Below are 16266 nucleotides of genomic sequence, written 5' to 3'. Positions count from 1 at the left end.
CCTAGCATTTGTGTATAGACAATTAAGTCCCCCATTGGTAACCCGTAGTTCCCTGCCACCCTGATGTCATTCCAGCCTCTTAACACCTCCCAGACTGCTCTCTCTATGTTCTTCCTGCTTGGCTGTACCCCAATTTGCATCCCCCTGCACACTCATCCCCCTATTAGACAAAAGCATTCCATTTTTTATAGTTTTTTATAACTGCCCAAACTTAAAATCATTGACATCTGGCATATTACACCCACTGAGCTACAATCAAAAGGTCAAACAGATCTAAACTGAGAATGAACTATCTACTAGTGAAGACCCCAGTTCTTCAAATAAAATGTAATACTGGCAGATTTCTAAGCAGAAGCTTCCCGTAAGTAAGTCTCTTGCAGCCAGAGGATCCAAACAACAAACCAGAATTATACAAGATACAGAACTGGTGATCACTACCCGGGATACAGAAATGGGAGGCATATACCTAGGAGAAACCCTTAAGTGAATGGCTGTGTGGCTGACATGAGACTGAAACCATGGAGCCTTCTCTGATGAACATTCAGCATGGCAGGATGTGAAGTGGCTTTCTCACATTATCCATTACGAGAAGATTAAGTTAAAATGTGAGAATAAAAAGCCACCTAGTTTTGGGAGAAAGGACAGGGATATGAGGAGAGCATCTCAGCAGCGTATTGTGATGTCATCTTGTCAACAGAGAGCCAAGTGCTGTGATGTCAGTGCTGAGGTCAGCACTTCACTTGTCTTGGAGATAAAGCCAGACCTGGCTTTTCAGAAAGAACTTGGCAGCTCAGCACCCCAGGAGCAGAAAGGCCAGGTGTACTGGGAGGGAAAGTGTTTGAGAAGAAAAAAGAAACCCAAACCACAGAGCCTGGGAACAGACTGGTTTTACAGGTATAGAGCAAAGGTGCGGGGGCAGGAGTGAGTAAAGAATTAGGGCCAGCAGGGGAGCATGCCCTTGGAGGTCCTTCAGTTGTGGGGTTGTGATGGTCTGTCCTTGTGCTGCAGACTTGGCAGATAGTGCTAGGATTTCCACGGCCCCCGGGATGATTCTGGAGCAGGGAATGAGGATTCTGGGATCCTCTAATTGGGGTGAGGGGCCAAAAATAATAGAACATTTATAGATTTCTACATATGAGCACTCCTTGTGCTCTGAGACGAAGGCTGTAAGGTTTAGGAGATTTTTCTGGAAGGGCTGAATCTCTTAGTGTGGGAGCCGTGAGTGTACCCAGGAGCCTGGTCTGGGAGAGTTTATGAGGGGAATGGAGTTCCTCGTTCTGGGGGGCTTCTGCAGTCTGTGCTGGGGAAACTGTTGTGTCTGCTGTGATTGTACTGAGACTCAGAATCTCATGGCTGCACTGTAAAATGTGCCTTTGCCACCATGGCAGACATTCATCACAGCTCCCCTTAGTATGCAGAGGACTTTGTTGTCTCCCAACAGGACAGCCAGATAGAGCCCAAGTGTTTTCTTTTTCACAGACCGAGTTCACAAGAGACCCTGGGCAGAACGCTAATACAAAAATTCCAACAAGGTAAGGAAAATTAGCACAAGCTGGTTGCACTGTTGAATTTAGGAAGCAGAGTTCACCCTCCTGTGACTGTCCTCCCTGTACCGTAAGAAAGAAGGTCACAAAAATGGAGTTCGGTACCCCCTCTATAAGGGAAGGGCAGCAGTGCCTGATAACTTCTGGAAGAGGGGTCTGATACTGCACGCTACAAAGGAACTAGCACTACTAGGCCTGGGTCACAGTAGGAGGAACATGGGAATTCCAGACAAGTTCAGCCTTCACAAAGAAGCCAACATGAAGTTTCATGAATGCATCCATGCTTGATATTCCCCTTGAGTTTTTTGCCCAATAGCTTTGTCAGGAAGGAATCCACTGATCTCACAGACCATCCACATTTAAACTCCCACCTTCCTCCACCATTTTAAGAACAAGATGGGAAATTCAGATGTTCCTCTCTGCATCTTCACTGGGGCTGTCAAGATCTGTCCCAGAGGTGAGTGCATATGTAATTCTGCCATTTTTCATATACATTGTTATAGTTCCCCAAGAGTTTTAAATGATATAAAGCCCAGACCCTTTTTTAAGCTGCAGTTCTGAATTTCTGGACCTAATTTTCATCCATTACTTTTCACCAATTGTAACTACACATGCAAGAGAAAACAAATGCTATGCAGTATTGACAATGGTGACCTTTCAACATCCATGAATCATGTTATTCTAAAAAATTAGACAAGCACTGATCTTCTGATCTTTTAAGAGATCAATTAGGAGTCAATAGCTGTCACAACAAAATGAGGGGTGAGTTTCTGAGTGGTAGTAATAGTCAGAAGTGCTTCTATTAACTTCCTTTTATAAAAGTAAAATCAATTTGATGAAATTGAAATAGCTCATGGGAAAGGATGAGTTTTAATGACATTCTTCTTTCATATACATTTTGGGGAAAATGTTTCAAAATTGTTGAAATGTCCTGCTTCAGGATTTTCAAACAAAATCTATTCTGGAGCATCAAAATGATGGTTCATTTTCAAAATTCAGGTAAACTATGATAAAAAAGTTAAAGTAAAACATTTCAAAATATAGAAACAAAAATGTGGTTTTAACACAACCAAAAATTTTATGTTGGATTTTTGCTTTATAAGAAATTTCCAGGTGGATTTTTTTCCCCTAATTTGGGATAAGAACTTCTTGGAATATCATGGGGCCAAGATGACAATTTGCTGTCAGTTCTGCTAAATAGGTTTGGTTCTGGCTGAGATCATAGGCCTTGAAATACATATCAAAGTCCCAACTCCAGTTTGTTTTCACTAGGCTACTTGCCACTGTAAGATAGGATGGTGGCTTAGATGGGTGCATTCAGATGAGCATGCATGTGCAGGCTGTGACACTGAAGACCCATCTGTGGCAAGCCACATTCACCACACATGTAGGCATTTGCTGCACTGCCAATTTGCAGCATAGCAGGGTTGTTTGGGTTTTTTTGATACTGAGAGATCCAGGTGTCAAAAAAACCTGTAGCAGAAAAAGCAATGTGGCACACGTGGCTGCAAAGTGTTCTGCCCGAAACCAGAGCCTGGCCAGCTGTAGCCACAGTATTTGTCCATGGGAAAACACCATCTGGATGCACCGAATGAGCCTTTGGTTTGATACCATCGGGGAGTTTGTATGTTCTTAACTCCTAGGGTGTTTGCCTGAATTGCCCATGTGGTTCAGGCAAGGATCAGAAAGCAGGCAGCCTAGATGCCTTGGAACCATTACATCTGGAAAATAAAGTCCAATGAGGCTGGTCTCAGTCTCCTCTGTGCTGTGGGCAGATGGTGCATGATAGACCTGAGGTATTCAGAGGCTGTTTCAAATTTAGGGTGCTGTGTAGCGGCTAGGACTGGTTACTTCCGGTCCTGGCAGGATGCTGCCTGAAACACAGTACCCCTCTGAGAGTTTGAGGCATTCAACCAATTCCCCAGGGCCTGAACATGACATACTAACATGAGTGTAATTTATATGACTTTTCTACACTGATGTAGGGTACAATGGTGTCTGACATGAACAGAGAACACAGTCTCCCAGGGTAGTTGCTACAGTAGATGTCTCTATGCCTGAGTTCAATGTTTGTACAATGGAGACAAGATTGTGAGGTACTCAAATATTATATTACTTAGGTCAGAGAAATACCATAGTAGATAAACTGTATATTTTAATATACATCACCCTGAAACACAGAGCACCAACTGCATCTGCTATAAAAACAAGTATAATGGAAGGAAAGGGCATATTAATCACTTTTGGATTTTACTCACTGAAAACCTTGAGTCCCAAAATCCAACAGAATCTGCACCAAACTTTTCTTCTGTGCATCCCATGGAGCTGCACAAATCAGGAGGCTTCACCACAAAATTGGAGATGAAGTTGCTGTAGGATACACAGGACCTTGCATTCAATAGGCAACAAAGCTAGAGAGACCTCATTTTCCATGAGTCACTCCAGCTCCTGGCCAGGTGACATTAGGGCAGACAGGATTATAAATGTTGCTGGTTAGAAGCAGTTTAATGGATTTAGTTGCTATGTCCAGAGCCCTTGTTGGGAAGTGTGGCATATACAACAGATCAATCAATCAATAAATAAATATCCTTAATGCTCACTAATCCCCCTGATAATGAAGTTCTTGCTACCACATATCAGAGCTGAAAAGGGAGGCAATTTCCTGTATTGTTTAAAAGCTCTGAGGTGGCCTGCACAATGCAGCAGAAAAGTAAACATAACCTCCCTTGGCACAGTCAAAACAAAAAACCTCTCTCATGCCTCTCTTATCCCGCACTCCCCCAGTCTGCTTTCATCCCATGCTAGCAGCTGGGTCTTGCTGCTATAAAGGCTGGGATATTACAAATAAACGACTGCAGAGCTTTGTTCTGTTCATATTTTTTGCTGGTTTCATTTAAAGCACAACATGTTTTTGCCTCAATTGTGGTCTCTTTCCCACAGGATTTCCCAGCAGGTGAAAACTTCTCTCAGCTTAACCATTAAAAGCCAGGCAATGTCTGACTCAGGGAAAAAGCAGACACTGACCTTGTAAAAAAGCTTGTGTACTGGTAAACCATGGATTGGGTTAGCCTTTTAGCAGCTTGGAGACGTGAAATTACAACTCTGTAGGGATTTTTGACCTTCCTCGCTTCTCCATATATGAAAACCATGCCTTATCCCTGGACTTTTTTGTTATTCATGAATCTCTGAACTCCAAGATTCATGAATAACAAAAAACCAGAAATATCAAAAAATACTGGTCAAATTTTCTCGTCTGTTTTATGCAGGAGGTCAAGATGATAGTTATAATGGCCTGTCCCGGTCTTAATCTCTGTTGAAATTACAAGAGAAAATGAATGGGTCCAAAATGAACATGGATTCTGAATTTGAACCAAATCGTGCCATGGCTGTTTTGCATTTGTAATAAAATATAAGTTTTTTAAGTGGTATGTTTTACTGTCTCTTTGTTAGCTATTTCATAGACAAAGCAAACATTTTTGCTTCCTGGACTTTTAAGCTTGTACTCGCAACTATCTACTTTGTCATCATTAATTTTTTTTAGCTGTTCACCTCAACCAATGGCAATTTTGTTGCATAATTTAGCGAGTGCTTTTAGAGTTTTGAAATAAAAGGAATGTGACAACTGATGGGTCTGTAGGTGAGCTGGGTGATAAACTAAAGAAAACCTTTCTAAGATAAAGTTTCCTCTTTGGCACATGCTTTAAGCCTAGCATGGAAGATGGAGGTTTTAATTTAGTAATAACAGTGAGATGTTATCAGAATTCCAGCGAAAACAAATCAAAATGACATTGGGAAATTCTGAAGATTAAGAATACACTGCCAGGGAAGAATTATGCAAATTAAACTATCTTCAAAGAATGAATGAAATAACTCTCACCACATTTTCAGATTTTGATATGAAATTGTTTGAGGTTAAAATGCTGACTAATGTGACTCTCTGCTCCTTGCATAAGAAGTAGGAAAGAATGGGTTTTTTTGAGATATGTTTATTTCCCCCTACCCATCATTAGCATACAGCAGGGGCAGGCAATTATTTTGGGCAAAGGGCCACTTACTGACTTTTGGCAAGCGATCAAGGGCTGCATGACAGGCATCCCAGGGCAGATAAATATTATTTTTCTAAATTTCTTAGGGGCCCTGTGGGCCAGATAAAATGGCATGGTGGGCCGCATCTGGCCCCTGGGCCACATTTTGCCCATCCCTGGTATACAGGTTGCATGAAGAAAACAGTGAGAAAAAATGGTATTTTTGCTCTGGTGAGTTACTCTTATAGGTTGAAGTATTGCCTTTTGTTTAACATAGTAATGGTTAAGTACATGTGTAGTGGGACTCAAGCCAAAGGGTCACACTGGCGTGGGACCTTGCTGTCACACTCTCAGCGGGTGTTTAGCCCCACCTTTTTATATCCTGCCTGTCATGACTTCCTGTTAAAGAAAAGGATATCAAGAGGTGGTACCTGACTGTAGTGCGGCATGGGTCTTGGTGTCTGGGCACCTTATGTGGGGCTCCACTTCCCTACACCCCAAGCCCTTCCACTCGGGTGTTCCTGTGATGATATCAGGGTAGGCACTTGGTTTCCTAGGCACCTGCCTTCATGTAATGGAAGAAAGGTCTGACTCAGGAAGCAGAACCAAATGATCTGGGACCAACGGGCTGACCGAGCCCTGTCACTTTGGTGAAGGTCTACTTCCAATGATGTCCGTACCACATCAGAATTAATAAAGTAATACAACATAAATAAGGATGGCTGTCATCTGCTCATGGGCCTAGCTTTGATATTACAGTATCTGTCCATCTGCTCCTCAGGCAGCTAAGGCTCTTTGGGGTTCACCCCCAGTCAGAAGCCTGATTCACAGGGTGGGCCTGTATCAGGCCAACCCCTGTGAATAATTAGGGACCATGAGCACTATCAACCCCCCGTAAGACCCTTTCAGGCACCTGGCATCCAGCATCTGCCAGGTGGTCTGGCTCCTGCTGTGCGAGCCAGAGTTGGGCTGGTCTCTGATGAGATGTCCTTGGCTCCAGTGGAGGGAAGCAATGTAGTTTGGTACCTACTCCAACATCTCCTTTTTCCTGGGGCTGATGCTATCCTATAAGGGAAGTTCTAGGTTGACCTGAACCAACCCAGACCCCTGCCAGCCCCCATGTGCCCTACAGCTGCTGCCAGGGGCTCATAATTGTCTGTAGGTGCAGCCTTCAGGCTCTAGGCAGTGCTGGGCATGCCAGTCACTTGCTCTTGGCCCTGTCCAGGCTTCATGTCCAGGTGGAGCCCAGCTTCCTGCTTTCAGCCCTACTTGGAGGACAAGCACATGAGGGATGAGGTCTCCTGCCACTTCCTTGCCCTGCTTGCGGGGGAAGCATATGCGGGGGAGGGGTGCGCTGCCTGCCCATGGGCCTGTTGTTTGCCTTCGGGATAGCCCAGGACCCCGCGGTGATCTTCACCCTGGTGAGTACAGGGCTGGGCTGGGTCTCTGCTACAACATGTTTCTATTAAAAACAGCAAATGCAAAGCCTTCAGGAATTTGAGTGCTTTGGGTAGAGGGGCAGAACTGCAACAAAGATAATGGGCTCTATTGCAATTTTTTCCTTCTAACTTCAACACTCTAAAAATTGGAAGGTAGTTTTGTTCAAAAAGTGTAACAGGTCTAAATCAGTGTCTGAAACTGCCTCATTCACATTGGCGGTTAGAACCAATTTACTGTTGTGGAAGTCTTTTGCTATCTCTAGCTGTTTGACCAGAAATCCTACTGTGCAGCCAAAAAACTTCTACTGATGAAGTTTCATCAAAACCAAACTATAGTCCTGACAAGTAGTAGTTTTCACAAATCTCCCTTTTCCTACAGAAAGTTTCGTCAGAAAAATCCTGATCAGCTGTAACTCACATTCTACTTACATTCTGATCATACTTCCAAACTGAAAGTTTCTTCTCTAATTAGTAATGAAACCACATATTTACATAATCTCAATTAGGTTTCATGATTAACAGTCAGAATAAGTAGAGACAGTTCATCATTTGTTATTTAAAGGGACACATTCCATTTCCAATTCAGAAGGAAAAGAATCTTAAAATTGAAAAAAATATTTTTTTCTCATGGGCACTCCTTAAGTAAAATACTTTGCCACCAGATTTAATTTTTTTTTTCAATCAGAAGCATAGTATGTGAACTACAGTGTTTAGTTTTATTTATTTTATTCTATCCCTGATATCCAATTTAACAGCAACCCACAGCATGCAGGCATTAGTCAGAATAGAACATGAGGTAATAAATCATTGTGTACAGCCAGGCTATAATTCCATAGCTTCTGGTGAGGGATATTTTACAGATAACTGCTTTATGACCAGGAAGCAGTAATGGCCTAGTATGGAGACAGTCATTGCACCAGGAAGCACTAAATCAAATGGCAGTATAGATGCCAAGAAGAGATGTTACTGATTATTCTTCTCTCTCTTACATGCATCAAAAGTTACTGTCTTAAATGGAGATGTTGAACATTGTGGACAGAATTCCTATAATGGGGCATTTACACACCCAGAGGGGATAATAGAATTGCTCCTACATTTTAGCTGGTACCTCAGAGTTGATCACAAGCTGCACTTTGGTCATTAACTAAGCAAAATACAGCTCTGTCCTTTATGGAAGCACTGTTACTAGGATGAATTCACTTTAAAAAAAATGACATACAACATTTTCATAATGACAAAACATTTTATTTTGACCTTTTTAATGGAATGTTTCAAATTTTCATTTTACTCTGACCTTTTTCTTTCTAAACGTATTTTGCTTGAAGTTAGAAACCCATGTTAAAAATGCTAAAAATGTTTACCATATTTTCCAGTAAGCAGTGGTCTAAAATTAAAGTGAGAACAACAACAAAGCTACATAACAAAAAAAATTGATCATTAAAATAAAAATTTGAATACAAATCAATAAAGTATTTATTTTAGAAATGTTTTTTTCAAAATATAATCACTGGGGGGAGGTTCCTAATACATAGGTGCACATTGTACACTGCAAAATACGGTTAATACAACAGCATTTTAATTTACAGTATGTAAATTAACCCCAAATTAAATATTTTTCATATGCGCATGGTGTGAGGAATTCTGAAGTTTTTGTTTTTGTTCACTTCTAAAATTTGAAAAAAAAATATTAAATTTATGGAATTCCCCACAAAACCAAAAGCTGGTTCTGAGGAAGCTCAAATACCAAGGTCTATGCTGTCTTCTTTACTTGACAAAACTGAAATGACACCATCACCTGAGCAACTTCCTCCGAGATGGCAGGATGGTTGGATTTTACCCCATAGCACATATATACATAACAAAAGTGAGGTTGGGAGTGCTGCAGAAAATAATCCCCACAATATCTCTCACATTTGACTCAAAATACATTTCAAACATTTAGATTTTCCAGGAATTTATCAAGATGCTCAGCTCCCCAGTGTCCAGAGTAGAATATCCAAAATCTCTTGTGAAAGTTTGCTTGCACTATTATTATTCTCCACCAGACCCTAAGCAGGACATGCTAGACATCATCCAAAAGAGCATATTGCCACAGGATTTCCAGCCCAGTTTTGTGAAGGCAACCTGGTTGATTCAAACTCAAATCTGTGCTGCTACCTGATGCTGCAGTGCACGCCCCTGCTTGTGCGCTTTGCAGCAGGGCACATCCTGCTACTCCATGTGCTGCGGGAGGGGAGGAGGGAGGAGACTGGCTGGGTGCCTCCGCAAGGGCTAGCCAACAGGCAGCCCCTATGCTGAGACACCCTGTGGCCTGGCCAGCCAAGGAGGGACACACAGAGACAGGGGAGCAGGCAGCCAAGGACTCCCTGTGCCCCCATCTCTGCCCACCATGGACCATCTTGTGCTGAGGCACCCTGCACCCCAACCAGCCACTCCCCAGCTGACTTGGGTACAGTGTGCCTCAAAATGGGGGAGCAGGCAGCCCTGGGTTGAGGGTTCTGTAGTGAAGCCATGGGGAGACAAGGGGACATCCAGCTCTGCACCTCAGCCAGCCAGGGAGTGGGTCTCTGGGGTGCAGGGTGCCTCAGCACAGGAGCTCCGCCATGTGCAGAGATGGGGGAGTAGGTAGCCCTGGTCTGCCTGCTCCCCTGTCCCTGCGTTTGTCCTGGCACACGTCACTTTGGCATGGTTTGCACCACTTTTTTCAGGATTTTTTTTTTGGCTACCAGGAAGTCACAATAGCAAACATTTTCCCCAGCATTGCAAATTAGCAGTGCTGCACACAGATTAACATGCAACTCATGTGCTTTGTGGCACCACAAAGAGGTTTCTGGCACCACAAATCACATGTGCCTGCATATCTGGATCCAGGTTTTAGTCCAACATTGGAAATTCAGATGATGTCTCAAACAGGACCCAACTGTTGCACTTTCTTCAATTTAGTAGGTGGATCTATGAACAATGAGCCAAATGCAGCCCACAGCACTGTACTTAATTGATTGGTCCACTCCTGTTTATACCAGGCTGAAATCTGGCCAATATTCATTCTTTCAACAAATACAACAAACAACTGAAAGGAGCAAGGCTGTACAGCATATGCCAAAGCTTTTATGTGAAAAAAATAGAATAATAATGTCTCATTTTTAGGTCACTTAGCTATTTTTCTTCTACTTTAACATCCACATCAGTGTCCACCCTATACTAATCAACACAGAGAAGTGGATCTGCAGCCAAAAAGGGACTCTTCTGCTTTAACAAAACTATTTTTTTCTACTAAGACCCATTTCACCCAACAAAACCTGACATGAAGGTTTTAGGACAAAAAAAAAAAAAATACTAAGACTGGGTCAGCTGCCAGTTTGCACTAAAAATGGGAAAAATTAAATGTTCCTGATGGTTAAATTGCTTCCCTACAGAAGGCAGCAAACAGAAATCAGGGAGGGTCATGCGCATGGAATGTTTAGGGAGTATCAGGCTGCTTACTCTCCACCTATGAGGAGATAAAAAGACGACTTGGATTTCTACAGAAAATGTGACTCACAGTAAAAGAAACAAGAGGCCTTTTGTTCTTCAAAAAATGAAACCTAATGAGAAAAATATATTCCTAGTCACATGACATAATCTAAATAGGGGTTAGTAGATTTAAAGACTGGACACTCAACCAGTACAAACCCCCTAGCTCCCCTGGAGCTGTGCTAATATACACAAGATGAGTATATGGCCCAGATCCAAACTGATAAACTAGATGTCTAAAAGCGGTTCAGTGTCATTTAGGTACCTACAGCACAAAAATGATGTAGGACCACTGATTTAAAGGATTCATCTCTAACTGTTCTGTTTAGTAGCCATTATTAGATCCTTGGATTTGTCTAGTCCTTATTTGAACCTGGCTATACTAGCTACCTCCTGCAGTAATGAGTTCCACAAGTTAATTACATACTGCATAAAAATATACTTCTTAGTTTTAAATCTGTCTCCTGCTAATTTTAGCAGTGCCCCCTGTTTCTAGTATTCTGGGATTTGTACCCTGGCAGACATTACCTTTAAGACATGATTAACCAGTTAATCACTTCTAAAGTAGTAACCTGGACGCACCTTAATGCAGATGGCCTGATAAAACAAGCAAATACGCCACAAAGTTATTAAACAAAATATGTTTAATAACTTTGTGGCTGGTTCTCATCGCACCTTAAATTGCATGTGTGGAGTGCACAGGAGCACCGATCAAATAACTTCTGCTCCCAGTCTTGGGGTCATATTGTTGGTACTGGATTATGACCCAGATTCCTTGCTCTGGGTGGACCCAAACTCTCAGACTGACCATAACTTCTTCCATTTGATAATAGGTAAATTTTATTGAGACACAGTGATAGCAGATAAGACTAATACAGGAAAGGCAAACAAAATAAAAGCCCCTTCCTCTCCCCTTCCCTCCCAGATTCTATATCTACTAGTCCTAGGGTTCACAGAGGGAAGGTATGTCTGACCAGTCTGAAAGCTTCACCCTGTTGTTCTTTCTTCAATGTCGGCAGCCTGGAGCTCGAGAGCCAAGGCCCAAGGCTCACCGCCCACCCCAGTGGGGTGGGTGAGACAGGCTGGTGGTGTGCCCTCTGTGCATGGTGGCCTCAGGTTCTTTCTTTGGGGCCTTTCGATGCTCTGAAATCCCTCCTTTAGTATTCTTCCTCCTCCTGATGCATCTTCATCTCTGCATACCATTAATTGCTTTCCCTGTGGTCATCAGGCTGTCCATTCTGTTCTGTCAGCATATTTCTTTGTTTCCACAAACCAATCACATGCACATATATTAATTTGGTCATTTACCAATGTCTTAATTTGGGCATGCCCCAGCCTCCTAATTTGGTCCGTCCACCAAAACCAGAAATCCTAAGGGCTTTGCAGTTGGCCACTGTGACCTGGTGCCAGTGCTGCAAGCCTCTCATGTTATGGATACACTGTTCATGTTTTTCCAGCCTGTTTATGCCTGCTTGTCCATTGGCCTCAGACACAATGTCTACCTTGAAGGAAACTTTGCCACAAACAGATTTTTATAAACCAATTAACCCTTGCTGTTTCCATGGACCACTGTTGTAATGCAATATAAAATTGAATCTACTTTACCTATAAGCCAGTTCCTAAAATAGAATCTCTAAATATGAGTTTCTAAGCCATCAACGTCAGAGTCAAGATCTCTGATGTGCCCCCGAGGATGGGAGCCAAGATTGGCTGTTGCTCCCAGACTTGGGGTGCACCACAACCTGTGACTCTGAATGCACCCCTAAGGCTAGGAGCTGCCACTCCCAGCCTCGTGGATGCACTGAAGTCTTTGAGTCCACTGCACCCGGGAGGATGGGTACCCTGATCAGCTTATCTTTGCACCCAGCCTCTAGCTGTACTCTGGAGGCTGGGAGTGACAGATGATTGGGGCTCCCAACCTGGGGGTGTGCATCAGAGTCAAGGGCTCTGGTGCATCCCAGAGGCTGAGAATGGCAGTAAGCAAATTGGCACTTCCAGCCTTAGAGGTGCATCAGAGCCCTTGACTCCAATATGCTCCCAAGGATGAGAACAAGGATTAGCTGACTGGCTTCCTATTTTCTGGTGCAGGAAAAACCCAGAATCATGGTCCTGGGCTCCCTCTGTGTTGGCAATATGGTGCCATGGGGATCTGATATGCAATCTCAATCACACATCTTGCTTTGCATGTGTAGCATGGCAGGAAGCATGATTTCTGGGATCATACATCAAATCCCATGGAACCTTTAACTGAACATCTGCCAAAGGCCTTGGTGAATAACAATTCACTATTCACTTTGTTCACAGCCTTCAAGATTCTACAGACCTCTATCATATCCACCCTCAGCCTTCTCCTTCCCAAACTAAAGAGTCCTAGTTTTTTAATCTCTCCTGGTATGACAGCTGCTCCATACCACCATACCTCCATATCTCTGTATCTTGATTGCCCTTCTCTGTACCTTTACTAATTCTACTACATCTTTTTTGAGATGCAAACGCCAAAACTGCACACAGAATTCAAGATGTGGTTGCACCATAGATTTGTATAACAGCATGATGATATTTTCCAATTTGTTTTCAATTCCCTTTAATGATGCTGAACATTTTATTAACTTTTTTGTCATTGCTAGAGAACTATCTACAATGACTCCACATTCTCTGTGTACATATAATGGAGCTTGTTTTCCCCCATATGCATTCCTTTGCACTTATCATAGAATCATAGAGAAGTAGGGCTGGAAGGGACCTTGAGATGTCATCTAGCCCAACCCCCTGCCTGAGGCAGGATCATCCCTATCACAACTACATAGTCAACATTTACACAAAAACCAAGACATAACAACTTAACCTGTCACAGGTAAAGCAGGGGAACCAAGGCACCCAATGTTCTGATACTTTAAAGGTTCTTAATATATTCTCAAGGGATCCCAGGAAGGAGCGGGGGGCGAGCATCCATCTACAAGGAAAGCAAAAACCACCACAGTCTGTACCAATCTGACTGTGAGGTAAAATTCCTTCCTGACTCCAAATATGGTGGTCAGTCTGACCCGGAGTGGAAGGGCAAGACCCCTAGCCAGGAATCTTTGACATTAAGTCCAAGCAGGAGCACTGGCACATTACAGTCAAAATTCCCAGCCTTGGCTGCAGCCAACAACCAATTCTGCTAAGGAAGGCTTTACAAATCCTGGCACATGTGACAGCATAGGGTGGGGTGAGGAGCAATGTTCCCTCTAAGGAGTAGCAGCCCATGAGCGCGCTGCATCAGTCCGTGAGCGTGTCGTGTTAGTCTGGTGTGGGACACTTACTGAAGGGGGCTGAGGGGTGGGGGCCGGAAGCTGGAGCTGTGGGCTGGAGACTGGGCCCGAGAGGCTGGGGGCCAGGGACTGGAGCTGGGGGCCAGAGGCTGGAGCCGCTGCCTGCCCTGAGTGAGGCACCACTGACTCTGGGACACTGCTCTGCTCCCCAGCCCTGATGCCATGTGCCTCCTTGCTCCCCAAGGCGATGGGTGGGAGTGGAGCAGTGTTCCAGAGCCAGCGAACCCTCACTCGGGGCAGGCAGCGGCTCCTCCCCAAGGTGTGGCAAGGCAGGGATGGAGGCTGGGGTCGGGGGCTGGTGGGGGCTCTGCTGGCTCTCGGGAAGTGCTCCACTCCCTGGCCCTGATGCCACGTGCCTCCTCACTCCCCGAGGCAAAGCGGGGGAGTGGAGCAGTTCCCTGGAGCTGGTGGAGACTGCGCCAGGCTCCCACACCCACCTCCCCTTGGAGCTTACCTTCAGCACCTCTCCCAGTGCGCGGCCTTGAAAAAGCTGTGCATGGCCAGACTTCTGGTTGTGCGTGGCCTTTGAGGGAACTTTGATGAGGAGGGAGGAATGCTCTCCCCCTGCAGCAATCCACAGAACTAAAAAGCATGGGGAATACCCATAGATGTACATAGCCATAGCTATGCCCAGATCATCTCCAACCAGTGGCTGCCCAACCATTTCATGAACACCTCCAGTGATGGAGAGTTCAGCTTCCCTAGGCAGTCTACCCCATTGCCTCACTGTTCTAACAGTGAAGAAGGTTTTTCCTAATATCCAATCTAAAACTATTTTGCTGCCATTGGTCCACTTCTTCCTCTCTGCATCAAAAGAGAAAAGATGTTTTCCCTTTTCTTTATATCAGCCCTTCAAGTGTTTGAAGACTGCTATCATGACTCCACTTACATGCATTTTCTGCAAGTTGAGCATGCCTAGCACCTTCAGTCTCTTCTCATATGACTTTCCTTTTATGACAGGGTTTTCATAGGGGCAGTCATAATGTTGGTCCACCCACCTGTCTAGAGCAGTCCACCTGCCTGACTTTCCTGCCACACCTTTCTCATATTTTAGTAGTTGTTTATAGGCAGGAGGCTGCCAATTATATGTCTTGATGCCAAGTGTGTAATATACAGCTCCAGCCTTCCCTTTACCATGTCCCATGCCTCACAGATGGTATCCAAAACCACTTCCAACTCCCCCCGCCTCATTGCTGAGCTGCACTTGGCCTCTGGCATCCTGAGACATACCTTGCTTCAGCCTCTGGCCCAACTTGGCCTCAGGTGTTCTTAGAAATACCTGGGCCACTTGCCTCCTCTCTGGGGCCTCTATTCAAACCCCATCTCTGGGTTCCTTGCCTCTCATTAGCGTCCTTGCCTCTCACACTCTACCGCCTCACCGGGATTACTACTCTGCCCCCTCACTGGGGCTTCTGGCCCTTGAGCCTCAAGTGTCTGTCTTCGTACCTGGACCTCTCTCTCAGCCTCCCACTAAGCCTCAGTCACATTCCGGCATTGGGCCTCGGGCCTTCCTGGCACCCATGTTGTCACCCCAGCCCTGCTCTCCCAGATTTTGGCTTCAGGCCCCCCTGGCCCCATGCTGTCACCCAAGCCTGGTGCTTTTCTCTCAAGGTGTGCTTCCCTAGCCTTTCCTCTCCACAGGCTCACCTACAAGGCAGTGGGGACTGAGGACTGGTGTGGCATTTCCTGGAGACTGCCTTGCCACAGGCAGCCCCACCACACCCTCCAACCCCAGAAGGGTGTAGTTTTAGGCCATGCCCCAGGGCCAGGAACTTTCTCCATTGCCACAGTTCATACCCTGGCCTCCAGAATGTTCCTGGGAGCAGTAGATCTCCAGCTGGACAACGGCACCTCAGCAGCATCCCTGCAACAACCGCCAGCTCCGCTCCTCATGGCCTGGTCTTATACCCGGAGTGCCCAGCTGCTGTAGCTTCATGGAGCAGCTGCTCTGGAAGTATGGCTCCCTTTTTTCCTCAGCTGGTTCTTGCCAGTGTATGATTCATACTGTCACCATCTCTATCTCTTTATTACACATCTTCCCCCTTAAGACTCCACTAGGCGCCTTTTCTTCTATTTCTAGATTTCTGTTTCTGGATGTTTGTTGACTTTGGTTTACATTCAATGCAGGTTCTTCTGATTGGCATGGAGATAAAAAGTCCACCACCACATTGGTCTAGCTGGGCCTGTATTCGATACAGATATGAAAAGGTTGTACAGCTAAGGCCCACCGGGTGATCCAAGCATTGTCAGTCTTTGTGGTCTGTAGCCACTTTAGAGGAACAAAATCAGCAGGGATCCTGGTTTTCCATGATAAAAAAAAAAATCACAAATTCTCTGATAAAAAATGGCTAATTCTCTGGTAAAAATCACAAAATCCATGGTTAAAATGAAATGCTCCCCCACAGCCCTGCTGGTGTCCCTCACTCCCCCCCCC

At 44.6% G+C, this 16266-nt stretch overlaps 1 long non-coding RNA gene across 1 annotated transcript; it reads right to left on the bottom strand.

The window, feature by feature from the left end:
- Positions 1-1969: 1969 nt before the first annotated feature.
- On the bottom strand, positions 1970-15619 carry LOC109287252. The gene is made up of 3 exons (XR_002094792.1): positions 15505-15619; positions 10677-10683; positions 1970-1980 (listed from the first exon to the last, which is right to left on the bottom strand). It is a non-coding gene; the product is annotated as an uncharacterized LOC109287252 (long non-coding RNA).
- Positions 15620-16266: the final 647 nt, after the last annotated feature.

Source organism: Gavialis gangeticus, unplaced genomic scaffold (genome assembly GCF_001723915.1).
Source record: "Gavialis gangeticus isolate Ggan-Ray unplaced genomic scaffold, GavGan_comp1, whole genome shotgun sequence".
NCBI classification, from domain to species: Eukaryota; Metazoa; Chordata; order Crocodylia; family Gavialidae; genus Gavialis; species Gavialis gangeticus.
Note: the sequence above shows the minus strand (reverse complement) of the source record. Positions and strands in the feature narration are given on the sequence as shown.